Here is a 16135-nt window from a genome sequence, read left to right on the forward strand (position 1 = left end):
ATCAATAATTTAAGTTTCTCACCATGTTACTTAAGAGTTAGCACTTCTTTGTGCATGGAGAAAGAGCCACCACTCTGCCTCAGCTCCTGCTTTAAACGCCCTAAATCAGTGGCCTTCCCATTGGAAGACCTTCGTTCTGATCCCATATTTTTGATAGGAAGAGAACAAGCAGCAGAGCAAGAGCCTCCCTCTGGAATTCCTCTCATCCCCTTTTTTCGTCCCCCAACACGTATGTATGCAATATGGAAAAACTGACCTAGGAAGGACTTGTTATCAAGAGGCTAGGCACAATGATCTCCTGAGCTAAAATTGATTATGTTTTCAATAAGTTTAACTCAGACTTTCAATTTTTGTAGTCTTAGAAATCAGGAGAAATAATTTATTAAGAATGTGATCTCATGTCTAAACACCAATCCTAACCTAGAGTACAAATTCTAAGAGTCAAATCAGAACCACATTTCGGGCTAGTGGGATCAGAAAAAAGCAGGATAATTGAGGTACATTTTAAAGCAAGGCGTGCCTGGATTTTAATTACAAACCTGGCAATAACCAACATCTAGCCTTCATCCTATTCTCTGTGAATGAGGGGTATGAGAGAATTAGAATAATCAAGATTTTGGACCTGAACATTTGTAGCAATCTTGATGGACCTAGAGATTATTATACTAAATGAAGTTAAATTAGATAAAGACAAGTAACAGATGATAACACTTATATGTGGGATCTAAAATATGACACAAATGGACTTACTTACAAAATAGAAACAGACTCTCAGACATAGAAAACAAACTTATGGTTGCCAAAGGGGAAAGCAAGCAGAGGGATAAATTAGGAGTTTAGGATTAACAGATACAAACTACTATATATAAAATAGATAAACATGGCCCTACTGTACAGCATAGATAATTATATAAATATATAATATAGTGGAAAAGAATGTGAAACAGAATATATATGTATAATTGGATCACTCACCTGTACACCAGAAACAAAATACTGCAAGTTAACTATAATTTAAAAAAGAAAGAACTTGGGCTTGAAAAACTAAAAGGATGAGGGAGTGGCCAAGTGAGATGGCTATGGGCAGAGCAAGTTTAGGAGGCAAGATCAAGAGTTCCATATAGGTTATGTCAAGGAGAGAGGTCTAAACTGGAAATACAAGTTTAGGAGTTACTGATATATAGAGAGTATTTGAAGCTGTGACCAAATAACATCACCAAGGAAGTGACGGCAGAGACAGAAATGTCTGTGTGTCCAGGGGTGTGCCACAGCGGTGGGCAGACCAGCATCGCCTCCACGCTCCCTCTCCCCCTGCATCTATGCTCAGTCAGTTCACACAGCAGCGGGTACTCTTCCATGAGAAGCCAGCACTGCTGTTGGAAAAAGAATTTCAGGCTTGGAGATAAAAGATGGACTCAAGCTCAGATCTGCCACCCAAAGGTACTACCTTAGGCAAATCACTTGATTTTGATGAGCTTGTTTCTAAGAGACTATACTATCTCCCTATAGAATATCTGTGAGTGTTAAGTTGAATAAAAATACTTTGTGAAATGCTTTACACTCTGCAAACTAGTATTATTTATCTCATAATCTCTGATAACTGAAGGGAGAAAAAGCTGTGCTTCTATTAGTGATTACATATAAAGTTTAGGATGGTATACATCAATGTTTAAAACACATAACCCTTTAAAACATGTATTTCACCCTCAGCAACATTCAAAATACACGTACCCTTTGATGCAGCAATTCCAACTGTCCTACAGAAAATAGCTGCAAAGGATAAAGATAAATGTGTTAGGTGCTGGAAATAATAATAAGATATCGGAATTACCATGCATCATTAATGGGTTGAGTAAATAAATCATTGTACATTCACACAGTAGAATACCAGGTGCTAAATGTAATGAGAAAATATATGTGTACTGACATGAAAAGATACTCATGACATTTATGCAAAATAATAGCAAGCAAGTTGCAGACAATATGTATAGTATTAATCCAATTTGTTTTGCATTTCTATGTATTCATATTGCGCATTTTGATACGTGCATAGTAAAAAGTTAGAAGGATACAAGCCGCACTGCTGAGAGCAGTCACTAGGGTCACTGTGTGTGGCCGAGGGGGTCATGCCCCTCTGAGGAATGTGACTGGCACAGCAGAGAATCACTTTCTCCTTTTGATACTTTGGAACTCTTTGAAGTTAAAAACAAAAGCTGTTTTAAAGACATACCACAGACCAATCCTGGCACCCTGAGGTCCTTAGGAGGGTGGCTGTATACATTCAAGACCAGAAGGTCTCTGTTGGGTTACTGGTCATATTTCAGTTTGGCAGGCCATAGCTTTCCATCCCACCAATGCATGGGGGTAACAGTGGAAGCAGTGCACTGAGAGGAAAACGCTGGTAGCAAAGTAGGGCCATTTAGGAAAGGAAAAAAGAAATGCAGATATATTCTGAAAACAGATGGTGTCTGGAAGAGAAAGCGTGTTTTGGCAACAAGAAAGGAAAATCACAGGGGGAAGAGAGAAAAGTAGTAAAAGAGAAACAGCCAAAGGAGGTGGTAATTAAGTGCAAAGCTGAAGATTTCCAAGGGATTTTTCAGCTTTGGCAAAAGCAGGCCTCTGGACAATTCTGCTGAAGTGCATAGACACCATTTTATATTTCTTCTATTTATTAGAAGTATTCCAAGAGAACAGTAAGCCTGAACCATGATATCCTGACACTAGTTTGTCACCGGTGTTTCCAGTATTAAAGTTTTCCAATAATGTACCAGTTTTAAAAGGGGACCCAAAGCTAGCTCTCACTCAGTATCATTCTAATATACTTCATATGGTGTCAGACAAAGTCATGAGTCACTGCCAGTGTTGAGGGGTTTGAGTATGATCCACAGACTACCTACTTTGGCCACCTGATGCGAAGAGCCAACTCAGTGGAAAAGACCCTGATGCTGGAAAGATTGAGGGCAGGAGGAGATGGGGATGACAGAGGATGAGATGGTTGGACAGCATTGCCAACTCAATGGACATGAGTTTGAGCAAACTCCAGGAGATAGTGAAGGACAGGGAAGCCTGGCGTGCTGCAGTCCATGGGGTCACAAAGTGACAGACACAACTTAGCAAATAAACCACAACAATCTGTCTCACCAACTCCTAACACTGTTGCTATTCTTCTCTGGGCTCTGGAGGTCCCCATGGGTCACTGGTTGGGCAGGGGGACAACCATCCATTGAGAGATGCGTGACAATCAGGAGTCATGCCACATCCTAGCTCATTTATAGTATGAACAAAGGCACAAGCATCTCAAATGTCCAATAACAAAGAGATTAATTGATGAATTATTCTGCACTAAATTGCTTGATGTCACAGCTGCTCAGGATATCAAAGAGCACCCAGGAACTATGACTGTTCTAGCAGGGAACAGCTGTGAGGGCCAGAGGCCAGCTCCCCTACCCCGTGAGGGAAGGAAGTCCTTATGTCTGTATTGACCCCTCCTGCTATTTCAGTGACAGTTCACAGACAGGATTACAAAGAAGAGGTTTTGCAGCTGGTCCCAAATAATCTTTTAATGTCACAAAAAGCTGAGCCAAAGCCAAGAATACATTCAGTTCAGTTCAGTCGCTCAGTCGTGTCCGACTCTTTGAGACCCCATGGATTGCAGCACACCAGGCCTCCCCGTCCATCACCAACTCCTGGAGCTTACTCAAACTCATGTCCATTGAGTGGGTGATGCCATCCAACCATCTCATCCTCTGTCATCCCCTTCTCCTCCCGCCTTCAATCTTGCCCAGCATCTCAGTCTTTTCAAATAAGTCAGTTCCTCACATCACGTGGCTAAAGCATTTGAGTTTCAGCTTCAGCATCAGTCCTTCCAATGAATATTCAGGACTGATTTCATTTAGGATGGACTGGTTGGATCTCCTTGCAGTCCAAGGGACTCTCAAGAGTCTTCTCCAACACCACAGTTCAAAAGCATCAATTTATTGGCACTCAGCTTTCTTTATAGTCCAACTCTCACATCTATACATGACTACTGGAAAAACCATAGCATTGACTAGATGGACCTTTGTGGCAAAGTAATGTCTCTGCTTTTTAATATGCTGTCTACATTGGTCATAGGAGCAAGTATCTTTTAATTTCATGACTGCAGTTACCATCTGCAGTGACTTTGGAGCCTAAAAAAATAAAGTCTTTCACTGTTTTATCTATTTCCCCATCTATTTGCCATGAAGTGATGTGACCAGATGCCATGATCTTAGTTTTCAGAATGTTGAGCTTTAAGCCACTTTTTCACTCTCCTCTTTCACTTTCATCAAGAGGCTCCTTAGTTCTTCTTCACTTTCTGCCATAAGGGTAGTATCACATCTGAGGCTATTGATATTTCTCCAAGCAATCTTAATTCCAGCTTGTACTTCATCCAGTCCAGCATCTCTCATGATGTACTCTGCATTTAAGTTAAACAAGCAGGGTGACAATATACAGCCTTGACGTACCCTTTTCCTATTTGGAACCAGTCTGTTGTTCCACGTACAGTTCTAACTTCTTCTTCTTGACCTACATACAGATTTCTCAGGAGGAAGGTCAGGTGGTCTGGTATTCCCACCTCTTTCAGAATTTTCCACAGTTTGTTGTAATCCACACATCAAAGGCTTTGGCATAGTCAATAAAGCAGGAGTAGATGTTTTTCTGAAACTCTCTTGTTTTTTCAATGATCCAGTGGATGTTGGGAATTTGATCTATGGTTCTTCTGCCTTTTCTAAATCCAGCTTGAACATCTGGAAGTTCACGGTTCACACAGTTGAAGCCTGGCTTGGAGAATTTTGAGCATTACTTTACTAGCACGTGAAATGAGTGTAATTGTGTGGTAGTTTGACATTCTTTGACATTGCCTTTCTTTGGGATTGGAATGAAAACTCACCTTTTCTAGTCCTGTGGCCACTGCTGAGTTTTCCAAATTTGCTGGCATATTAAGTGCAGCACTTTTACAGCACCATCTTTTAGGATTTGAAATCGTTCAACTGGAATTCTATCACCTTCACTAGCTTTGTTCATAGTGATGCTTCCTAAGGCCCATGTGACTTTGCATCCCAGGATATTTGGCTCTAGGTGAGTGATCACACCATCGTGACTATCTGGGTCATGAAGATCTTTTTTTTTTTTTTCAATATAGCTCTTCTGTGTATTCTTGCCACCTCTTCTTAATATCTTCTGCTTTTGTTAAGTCATACCATTTCTGTCCTTTATTGTGCCATCATTGCATGAAAAGTTCCTTTGGTATCTCTAATTTTCTTGAAGAGATCTCTAGTCTTTCCCACTCTATTGTTTTCCTCTATTTCTTTGCACTGATCACTGAGGAAAGCTTTCTTGTCTCTCCTTGCTATTCTTTGGAACTATGCATTCAGATGGGTATATCTTTCCCTTTCTCCATTGTCTTTCGCTTCCCTTCTTTTCATAGCTATTTGTAAAGCCTCCTCAGACAACCATTTTGCCTTTTTGCATTTCCTTTTCTTGGGGATGGTCTTGATTCCGGCCTCCTACAAAATGTCACGAACCTCCATCCATAGTTCTTCGGGCACTCTATCAGATCTAATCCCTTGAATCTATTTGTCACTTCCACTGTATAATTGTAAGGGATTTGATTTTGGTCATACCTGAATGGTCTAGTGGTATTCTGTACTTTCTTCAATTTAAGTCTGAATTTGGCAATAAGAAGTTCATGATCTGAGCCACAGTCAGCTCCCAGTCTTGTTTTTGCTGACTGTATAGAGCTTCTCCACCTTTGGTTACAAAGAATATAATCAATCTGATTTCAGTATTGACCACCTGGTGATGTCCATGTGTACAGTCTTCTCTTGTGTTGTGGAAGAGGGTGTTTGCTGTGACCAGTGCCTTTTCTTGGCAGAACTCTATTAGCCTTTGCCCTGCTTCATTCTGTACTCCAAGGCCAAATTTACCTGTTACTCCATGTGTTTCTTGACTTCCTACTTTTGCATTCCAGTCCCCTATAACGAAAAGGACATCTTTTTTGGGTGTAATTTCTAGAAGGTCTTGTAGGTCTTCATAGAACTGTTCAATTTCAGCTTCTTCAGCATTACTGGTCGAGGCATAGATTTAGATTATTATGATACTGAATGGTTTGCCTTGGAAATGAACAGAGATCACTCTGTCGTTTTTGAGATTCCATCCAAGTACTGCATTTTGGACTCTTTTATTGACTATTATGGCTACTCCTAAAGCTGAAACTGCAATACTTTGGCCACCTCATGCGACGAGTTGACTCACTGGAAAAGACTCTGATGCTGGGAAAGGTTGGGGGCGGGAGGAGAAGGGGACGACGGAGAATGAGATGGCTGGATGGCATCACCGACTCTGTGGACATGAGTTTGAGTGTACTCCGGGAGTTGGTGATGGACAGGGAGGCCTGGCGTGCTGTAATTCATGGGGTCGCGGAGAGTCGGACACGACTGAGCAACTGAACTGAACTGAACTGATGGCTACTCCATTTCTTCTAAGGGATTCTTGCCCACAGTAGCTGAGTGGCACTGGAGCGGCAGCTGCAAGGCACTAGAGTGGCTATAGGGAGATAACCCATGGCCAAGGCCACAGAAGCCCCAGCAAGATGGTAGGTACTGGCATGGTGGCTGCACAGCACTGGAGCAACTTTGAGGAGATACTGGATGTCCACGGGCAAAGGAGAAGCCCAGCAAGATGGTAGGAGGGGAGAAATCACATTTAGAACCAAACCCCTTACCCACCAGAGACACTCAGAGAGCTCAAACATACCTTGTGTGCACCAGGTCCCAGAGACCCCACAGAGACTGAGACAGAACTGTGTTTGAGTGTCTCCTGAGGAGGTATGGGTCAGCAGTGCACTGCTTCAGGGGCAGGGGTTCTGCGTGCAATAGACCTCGGTATGACATGAGTCCTCTTGGAGGAGGTCGCCATTAACCTCCCCATAGAGCCACCAGAACTTACACAGGACTGGGAAACAAACTCTTGGTGGGCACAAACAGAACCCTGTACACACCAGGACCCAGGAGAAAGGAGCAGTGGCCCCACCAGAGACTGACCCAGACTTGCCTGTGAGTGTCCAGGAGTCGGTGGTGGCCTGCTGCAGGGTTGGGGGTACTGAGTGTATCAGTGCATGCATGGGATCTTTTGAAGGAGGTCGCCATTATCTTCATTACCTCCACCATAGTTTGGCCCCAGGTCAAATAACAGAGAGAGAACACAGCCACAGTCATCAACAGAAAATTGGATTAAAGATTTATTTAGTATGGCCCCTCTATAAGAACAAGACCCAGTTTCCCCCATCAGTCTCTCCCATCAGGAAGCTTCCATAAGCCTCTTATCCTTCTCCATCAGAGGGCAGACAGACTGAAAACCACAATCACAGAAAACTAAGCAATCTGATCACATGGACCACAGCCTTGTCTAATTCAATGAAACTATGAACCATGCAGTGTAGGGCCACCCAAGATGGACGGGTCATGGTGGAGAGTTCTGACAAAACGCGGGCCACTGGAGAAGGGAATGGCAAACCACTTCAGTATTCTTGCCTTGAGAACCCCATGAACAGCATGAAAAGGCAAAAAGATACAACCCTGAAAGATGAACTCTCCAGGTCAGTTGGTGCCCGATATGCTACTGGAGATCAGCAAAGAAATAACATCAGAAAGAGGGAAGGGATGGAGTCAAAGCAAAAACAGCACCCAGTTGTGGATGTGACTGGTGATGGAAGTAAAGTCCGATGCTGTAAAGAGCAATATTACACAGGAACTTGGAATGTTAGGTCCATGAATCAAGGCAAATTGGAACTGGTCAAACAGGAGATGACAAGAGTGACATCTTAGGAGTGACATTTTAGGAATCAGTGAACTAAAATGGACTGAAATGGGTGAATTTAAGTCAGATGACCATTATATCTACTACTGTGGGCAAGAATCCCTTAGAAGAAATGGAGTAGCCATCATAGTCAACAAAAGAATACATTATGAAGTCTCAAATTATCAGTTCTACCTTTGTAAAAGATGTATACCATGCACCAAAATGAAGGTCAAAAGATAAATCTTTTCAAACATATATATATGTACAAGTTTTTTCTTATATACACACACAAATATACATGCATGTATGGTGTATGTGTATATGTGTTGCTTGGGGCTCAGTTCTGGACAAATAGCTTTGAAATGTCTATTAAACATCCAAACAGAGATGTCAAGTAGGTGGCTGAATATATGGTCTTAAGAGTTAAGGAGAATGGTCTAGGCTGGAGACATTTATTTGGACACTGCGGTAAGCAGAAAAATGTTCTTCCAAAGATGTCTATGACCTAATCCTCAAAACTTGTGAAAATATTGTCTTACGTGACAAAAAAAGATTTTGAAAATGTGGTTAAGTTATGGACCTTGAGGTGGGGAGATTATCCTGGATTATATGAGTGGACCTAATCTTATCAGATGGGACCTTAAAAGCAGAGAATTTTTCTCAGTTGTGGTGAGAAAGAGCTGACAAAGGAAGAAGGTTCAGAGAGATAAGATTCTGATAAAGAATAAACAAGCTAAGGAACATAGATTCCATCCCGACGGAAATCAGTCCTGAATGTTCATTGGAAGGACTGATGCCGAAGCTGAAACTCCAATACTCTGGCCACCTGATGCAAAGAACTGACTCATTGGAAAAGACCCTGATGCTGGGAAAGATTGAAGGCAGGAGGAGAAGGGGACGACAGAGGATGAGATGGTTGGATGGCAGCACTAATTCAATGGACATGAGTTTGAGTAAACTCCAGGAGCTGGTGATGGACAGGGAGGCCTGGCATGCTGCAGTCCATGGGGTCGCAAAGAGTTGAACATGACTGAGCAACTGAACTGAACTGAAGAAATGTAGAAGGCCTCTAGAAGATGGAAAAGACAAAGAAGTGGATTCTCCCTTGGCCACTCCAGAAAGGAACACAGCTCTGCTGTTAAGTTACTGTAGCCCAGTAAGACTGTGTCAAACTTCTAACCTAAAAAGCTGTAAAATAATAAATCAGTGTTGTTTTAAGCCACTAAGTTTGTGGTAATTTGTTACAGCAGCAATGTAAGGAAAACTAAAACAAACAAAACACTAAAACAAAACTCCACTGGATGATTAAAAATAAAGCAAAAGTAAAAGATACATCAGAAAATGCTAACAGAAAGCAGGGACCAGATTTTAACATTGGACAAAAAAAGAATTCAAGGCCTAAAGCACACAGGATAAGGACGGCTGCGTGAATGTCGTTTCCAATGCATCATCGCAAACTTGCTTGTTATTCTTCTTATCTCTTCCCTAAGCCGGGAGAAATATCAATAACCTCAGATATGCAGATGACACCACCCTTATGGCAGAAAGTGAAGAGGAACTCAAAAGCCTCTTGATGAAAGTGAAAGAGGAGAGTGAAAAGGTTGGCTTGAAGCTCAACATTCATAAAACGAAGATCATGGCATCTGGTCCCATCACTTCATGGGAAATAGATGGGGAAACAGTGGAAACAGTGTCAGACTTTATTTTTTTGGGCTCCAAAATCACTGCAGATGCTGACTGCAGCCAGGAAATTAAAAGACGCTTACTCCTTGGAAGGAGTTATGACAAACCTTGATAGTATATTAAAGAGCAGAGACATTACTTTGCCAACCAAGGTCCGTCTAGTCAAGGCTATGGTTTTTCCCGTGGTCATGTATGGATGTGAGAGTTGGACTGTGAAGAAAGCTGATCGCCGAAGAATTGATGCTTTTGAACTGTGGTGCTGGAGAAGACTCTTGAGAGTCCCTTGGACTGCAAGGAAATCCAACCAGTCCATTCTAAAGGAGTTCAATCCTGGGTGTTCATTGGAAGGACTGATGCTGAAGCTGAAACTCCAATACTTTGGCCACCTCATGCGACGAGTTGACTCACTGGAAAAGAGTCTGATGCTAGGAGGGATTGGAGAGGGGAGGAGACAGGGACGACAGAGAATGAGATGGCTGGATGGCATCACCAGCTCGATGGACATGAGTTTGAGTGAACTCCGGGAATTGGTGATGGACAGGGAGGCCTGGCGTGCTGTGATTCATGGGGTCGCAAAGAGTAGGACACGACTGAGCGACTGAACTGAACTAAACTGAACAGAAGCCTTTCCAACTCATCTGTTCCTCTTATCATTTCTTCAGGGTATAAATTCCTAACAGGAGTGTCCTCTTTATATCCCTGACCAGGCTGAGTCAGCCTTCCTCTAAGGTTTCCTTCTGCTTCCTGGCTTACACCTTCTTCAGAAGGTTGAAGATTTGTTTCTGCCTCCTGTGGTACAGATTCCAAAAGATGGTCTTCCTCAGCCTTTGGCATGTTCTGTGGTTTTCCTTTATTTTCTTCACAAGACTTTTGCGTGTTGAGTATTTTTCAATTTCCTTTTTGAATAAATTAACCCTGCAGGGATCCAGGGAATTTTCCTCTGTCTTCCCTCAGTCAATTTGTGTGGCTCCCCAAAGACCAAGAGTCTGGTTCCCTTCAAGCAGGGAGTGGGTGACTCAAGTTATTTCTAAATTGTTTCTGTGTCTCCTTCGGGATCCTCAACTAGCTCTGGTCCATTCTTTAAACAAAGAAGATGGTATCTTCTCTACTAGTATCTGTAAGGAGGCAGTTTTCCAAATTAATAAATTCAATGTACCTTACAGTTTAGCTCCTTTAGAAACAAAGAGCTGGAAGTCTGAACACTTGAGCCTTCACAAGTGATTCATTGTGCCATGAAGGATTATTTTCTTTTCCTGTATCCCAGTTTCTCTAGTCAGGTTAAAATCCTACACTTAGTAAAAACCCCAAAACAGTTTCTGAACTTTTAAGAACAAATATTTAAAAAAAAGAACAAATATTAACATAAGCGAGGGCTTCCCTGGTAGCTCAGATGGTAAAGAATTCGCCTGTAATGCAGGTGACCTGGGTTCAATTCCTGGGTCAGGAAGATCCCCTGGAGAAGGAAATGGCAACCCACTCCAGTATTCTTGCCTTGAGAATCCCACGGACAGAGGAGCCTGGCGGGCTATAGTCCATGGAGTCACAAAGAGTTGGACATGACTGAGTGACTATACAAGATACGACAATTTACATAAACAGAACTAAAGCAATCGTTTAGAACTGAATCTCAAATTCACAAAGGTTTGTATTCCATAATCTATTTGTAGCTGACACAGAAGGTAAAATAAATTATTGGGTAAGTCTAAGGTAAAATCAGTCACTGCCCTCGGTCTGATCTTCTGACTGGATTGGCAATCCCCATGGTGTTCCCAGCTTGCCTGGTTTTGCAGCCAAGGTCCCCAGGGGTCCTGAGCGGCTTTAGAATCTGAATAAATCACACATCCTAAGGGTCCATTGAGACCACTAGAAACTCAATTTATTTTTGATCTGAGACGAGATTTTATTGCTTCTCAGATTAACAGTTAAAAATGTTATGCTTTTCTGCCTCAGGGGTATTAGTTTGATATATAAGGCAGGGAGATTATTAAATCTTCGGTGCCTTCCAAAGATGTAAATTAAACCACAGCATCTCCTTAGCCACCTCCCCTGTATGAGCTGGAGATTTATTATTAACTTGTCACTCTTGCATGCTCATCAAAACAAGTAGCACCATGATTAATTACACCTGTTTATTTAAGGGTACCTGTCATTTCAACTTTCTGTAGACAGGATATTACAGTCTCTTGATTTCTTGGCTGAACTAGAGCTAAGGACTTTTAGAGGAGAAGAGAGAATCACTGTCCTCTCCTAATCATTTCCATAAATATATTTGAAAGAAAGGTGGTCTATATGCAGCTACACAATTTTGTTTTCATTTTAAATGAAGCTGACATAAATCATCCATTACTTATTAAATGCTTTTCATGTACAGTAATGGTACTAGGTATATCTAGTTCAAAGCAGTGAATAGTTGTTGCCCCCATGGAGTTTATAGCCTTGATCTCCCCTTCCCAAGGCATTTGTCTCTCCATATTATGAAAACAGGGGAGAATAGAGCAACACTGAGAACCTGGATAAAAGGAAAGCAAAGCAAAACATACCCTTTCTAAGGTAAGTTTGCACGAAGTGAAGTGAAAGTCGCTCGGTCGTGTCCGCCTCTTTGCAACCCCATGGATGTAGCCTGTCAGCGGGCTCCTCTGTCCATGGAATTCTCCAGGCCAGAATACTGCAATGGGTAGCTGTTTCCTTCTCCAGCAGCTCTTCCCAACCTAGGGATCAAACCCAAATCTCCCACATTGCAGGAGGATTCTTTACCATCTGAGCCACCAGGGAAGCTCAAGTTTGCACAAAATAGACACTAAATTGAACCAGGATTAATAAGATACCTGCATGGTTCATTCCCTCCTCTGGGTCCAATGTAGGTCTGCAGGACTGAACTACATTAAAACTATGGCATTTCCCCTTTTTTTCCCCCCCTCCCTATACCTGTAATATACCATATTATCTGATTACCCGAATACCCACTGAAGCACAGGAAGCTTTCAAATGAAATTTTAGGCAGGGTTGCCTGACCTCTGATCTGCCACAAGAAAACTTCACCTTTACCACTTTAAATTTTAGGATAGAAAGTGTGAAAGAAAATGAAGTCACTCAGTCATGTCTGACTCTTTACGACCCCATGGACTGAAGCCTACCAGGCTCCTCAGTCCATGGCAATTTTTCAGGCATGAGTACTAGAGTAGGTTGCCATTTCCTTCTCCAGGGGATCTTCCCAACCCAGGGAATGAACCCAGGTCTCCTGCATTGCAGACAGACGCTTTACCATCTGAGCCACCAGGGAAGCCCAATTTCAGGATAATTACCTTTTAAAAATAATTACCTATGCCAAAGCCTTTGACTGTGTGAATCACAATAAACTGTGGAAAATTCTGAAAGAGATGGGAATACCAGACCACCTGACCTGCCTCTTAAGAAACCTATATACAGGTCACGAAGCAACAGTTAGAAGTGGACATGGAACAACAGACTGGTTCCAAATAGGAAAAGGAGTACGTCAAGGCTGTATATTGTCACCCTACTTATTTAACTTATATGCAGAGTACATCATGAGGAACGCTGGGCTGGAAGAAGCACAAACTGGAATCAAGATTGCCAGGAGAAATATCAATAACCGCAGATATGCAGATGACAACACCCTTATGGCAGAAAGTGAAGAAGAACTAAAAAGCCTCTTGATGAAAGCGAAAGAGGAGAGGGAAAAAGTTGGCTTAAAGCTCAACATTCAGAAAACTAAGATCATGGCATCTGGTCCCATCACTTCATGGGAAATAGATGGAAAAACAGTGGAAAGAGCGTCAGACTTTATTTTTTGGGCTCCAAAGTCACTGCAGATGGTGATTGCATCCATGAAATTAAAAGACACTTACTCCTTGGAGGCAAAGTTATTACCACCCTACATAGTGTATTAAAAAGCAGAGATATTACTTTGCCAACCAAGGTCCGAGTCAAAGCTATGGTTTTACCCGAGGTCATGTATGGATGTGAGAGTTGGACTGTGAAGAAAGCTGATCGCCAAAGAATTGATGCTTTTGAACTGTGGTGCTGGAGAAGACTCTTGAGAGTCCCTTGGACTGCAAGGAGATCCAACCAGTCCATTTTAAAGGAGATCAGTCCTGGGTGTTCATTGGAAGGACTGATGCTAAGGTTAAAACTCTAATACTTTGGCCACCTCATGTGAAGAGTTGACTCATTGGAAAAGACCCTGATGCTGGGAAGCATTAAGGGCAGGAGAAGGGGACGACAGAGGATGAGATGGCTGGATGGCATCACTGACTTGATGGACATGAGTTTGAGTGAACTCTGGGAGTTGGTGATGGACAAGGGAGCCTGGCATGCTGTGATTCATGGGGTCGCAAAGAGTCGGACACAACTGAGCGACTGAACTGAACCTTTTAAAAAAAAAGATTCCTGATTATATTCCTGATTCTCTTTTTAAAGTATTTATTATGGAAGTTGACAAAAACTACAATAAAGATGAGATTATAAAATAATTACCTATTATCTAGCTTCAGTAATTATTGATATTTTGTCATTCTTGTTTTTACCTATGAAACTTCTCTCTCTCTTCACCTTCATTTTTATTTTTGAGCACGTTTAAATAAATTCCCGCTATCATAACATTTCACCTCAAAATATATCAGAATTTATAACAAATAATATTTTTAAAAAACATAACTATAATATCTTCATAATACTTAACAGAATAACAATATTTTTATAATGTCTAATACCTAGTCCATGTTCAAATGCTCCTGATTGTGTAAAAATAATTATTTTGGACTAAAACAGGACCCAAACAAAGTCTACACATTGGATTTGGTTGACGTGTCTTTCATTTACACCTTTTCTCTCCATGTCCTTTAGAATATAGCCAAAATGGCCTTCAACATTTGATTTTTATCCAAGATAAACAAATTCATCCAGAGTTAACATATGTTCCCAGTGAAAACTCATTATGTAATATTTTCAAGGACAGGGTGATCACACAATTTACCATTCAAATGAAGACACCTCTTGAGTAAAAGGGGGACAAAACTGGTGTAAAAAAGGACAAAGAGTCATCCGACCAGCAGAGATACTGGGGGTGGTGGTGAGTGGGGTAAAAAGGAGTAAGCTTGGGGTTTGATTAATAGCTGGAAAAAGACCTTACAATTGAAAAAAACATTCAACAAACTGCAAGTCAATGACCTTTCCTGAATCCATCAAAGAGCTGAAGCTGAAGACATGTCAACTAGCCCCAAACCTGAGAGACAAATGCCTACAGGGAGATGGGAAACGCAAGCATTTGTTTACTTGGGGCATTTGAATACTGGTAAGAAGAATTCACCTAGAATTGTATTGGTGGAGGCTAAGTACTGGCTGGTAGACAGAATTTGGAGCTCTAAAGGCTGCAGATAAAGGGGACTTCACACCACTCACTGGTCCCTCTTTCAACAGATTTCAATGGGTACTCACAAAAAAATTATGACAGGAGTCCTGAGAAAGTAGTCTTCATGGTACAGGTTTGGGGGGGCAAGAGCAGCTGTGCAGGAAGGCCATGGAGCCCTGCGCAGATCCTTCTTCATCTCCCCTATTTAAAAAATAATAATAATACCACTTACATGGTATTCCAAAAAGCAAGAGAACCCACAATGCCAAGAGACAAACCAATCAAGAGAACCAGACTCACATATGACATTGATATTGGTACTATCAGATAGGGAATTTAAAATAACTATGAAAAATATGGCAAAGACTCCGGTGGAAAAAGTAGACAATACTCATTGTCAAATGAGTCATTTCAGCAGAAAGGGAAACTATAAGGAAAAAAAAAAAGACAGGCTAGAAACAAAAACACAGTAACAGAGACCAAGACTGTTACTGGCAGACTCATCAGTAGACTTAACAAAGCTTCATCAGCAAATTTGAAAAGTATACAAACTGAACAAAGAAAAAAAACATCTAAAAATAAAAACAGTGTATAGCATCCAAGAACTATAAGACAACAAATGATCTAATAGATGTGCAATTACAACTTCAGAAGGAAAAAAGACAGAGAATGGGATAGAATAAATATTTTGAGGGATAACGGCTAAGAATTTCCAAAATTAATGGCATATATGAAACTATAGATCTAAACTACCAACCAAGATAAATACCCAAGTCAGATGTATGCATATTAAAATTCAACCTCTGAAAACACAAAATAAGGAGAAAATCTTGAAAGCAGTCAAAAGAGGAAAAAAGACATATTACTAAAGAGAAATAAATGTATTAATAACAATTACAACAGCATCTTCTTAGAAATCATGCTCCTAAAAGACAACAGTGTGACATGTTTAAAGGACTGAACAAGAGTGACTTCATCAAGACTGTGAAGTAGGAAACACCCCTCACAAAGGGTAACAATTAGACACCTATCCATGAATGAAAATAGCTCTGGGAGAGCTCAGGAGTCCACTTAAGGAGTCCAACACAGTTCAGTTCAGTTCAGTCCCTCAGTTGTGCCAACTCTGTGACCCCATGGACTGCAGCACACTCAGCAATACAATGGAGCCAAAAAATTGAAAATAACCACACAAAAAAGATAGGAAGAATAGTTTCATTTTGTCTGCATCATTGTCATCCCCCAGGCTGGCCCTGCTCAGTGCTA

The 16135-nt window shown here is 41.3% G+C and overlaps 1 protein-coding gene across 1 annotated transcript in view; it reads right to left on the minus strand.

The window, feature by feature from the left end:
- Positions 1-16135, minus strand: part of HYDIN (HYDIN axonemal central pair apparatus protein) — a 415120-nt gene that overhangs the window by 379531 nt on the left and 19454 nt on the right. The window contains exon 2 of the mRNA XM_088830541.1: positions 14959-15073. The gene's annotated coding sequence lies outside the window, so the exon portion shown is untranslated. The remainder of the gene's footprint in view (positions 1-14958; positions 15074-16135) is intronic.

Source organism: Moschus berezovskii, chromosome 22 (genome assembly GCF_049115385.1).
Source record: "Moschus berezovskii isolate FMDL1 chromosome 22, NW_MosBer_1.0, whole genome shotgun sequence".
In the NCBI taxonomy this organism is placed as follows: Eukaryota; Metazoa; Chordata; class Mammalia; order Artiodactyla; family Moschidae; genus Moschus; species Moschus berezovskii.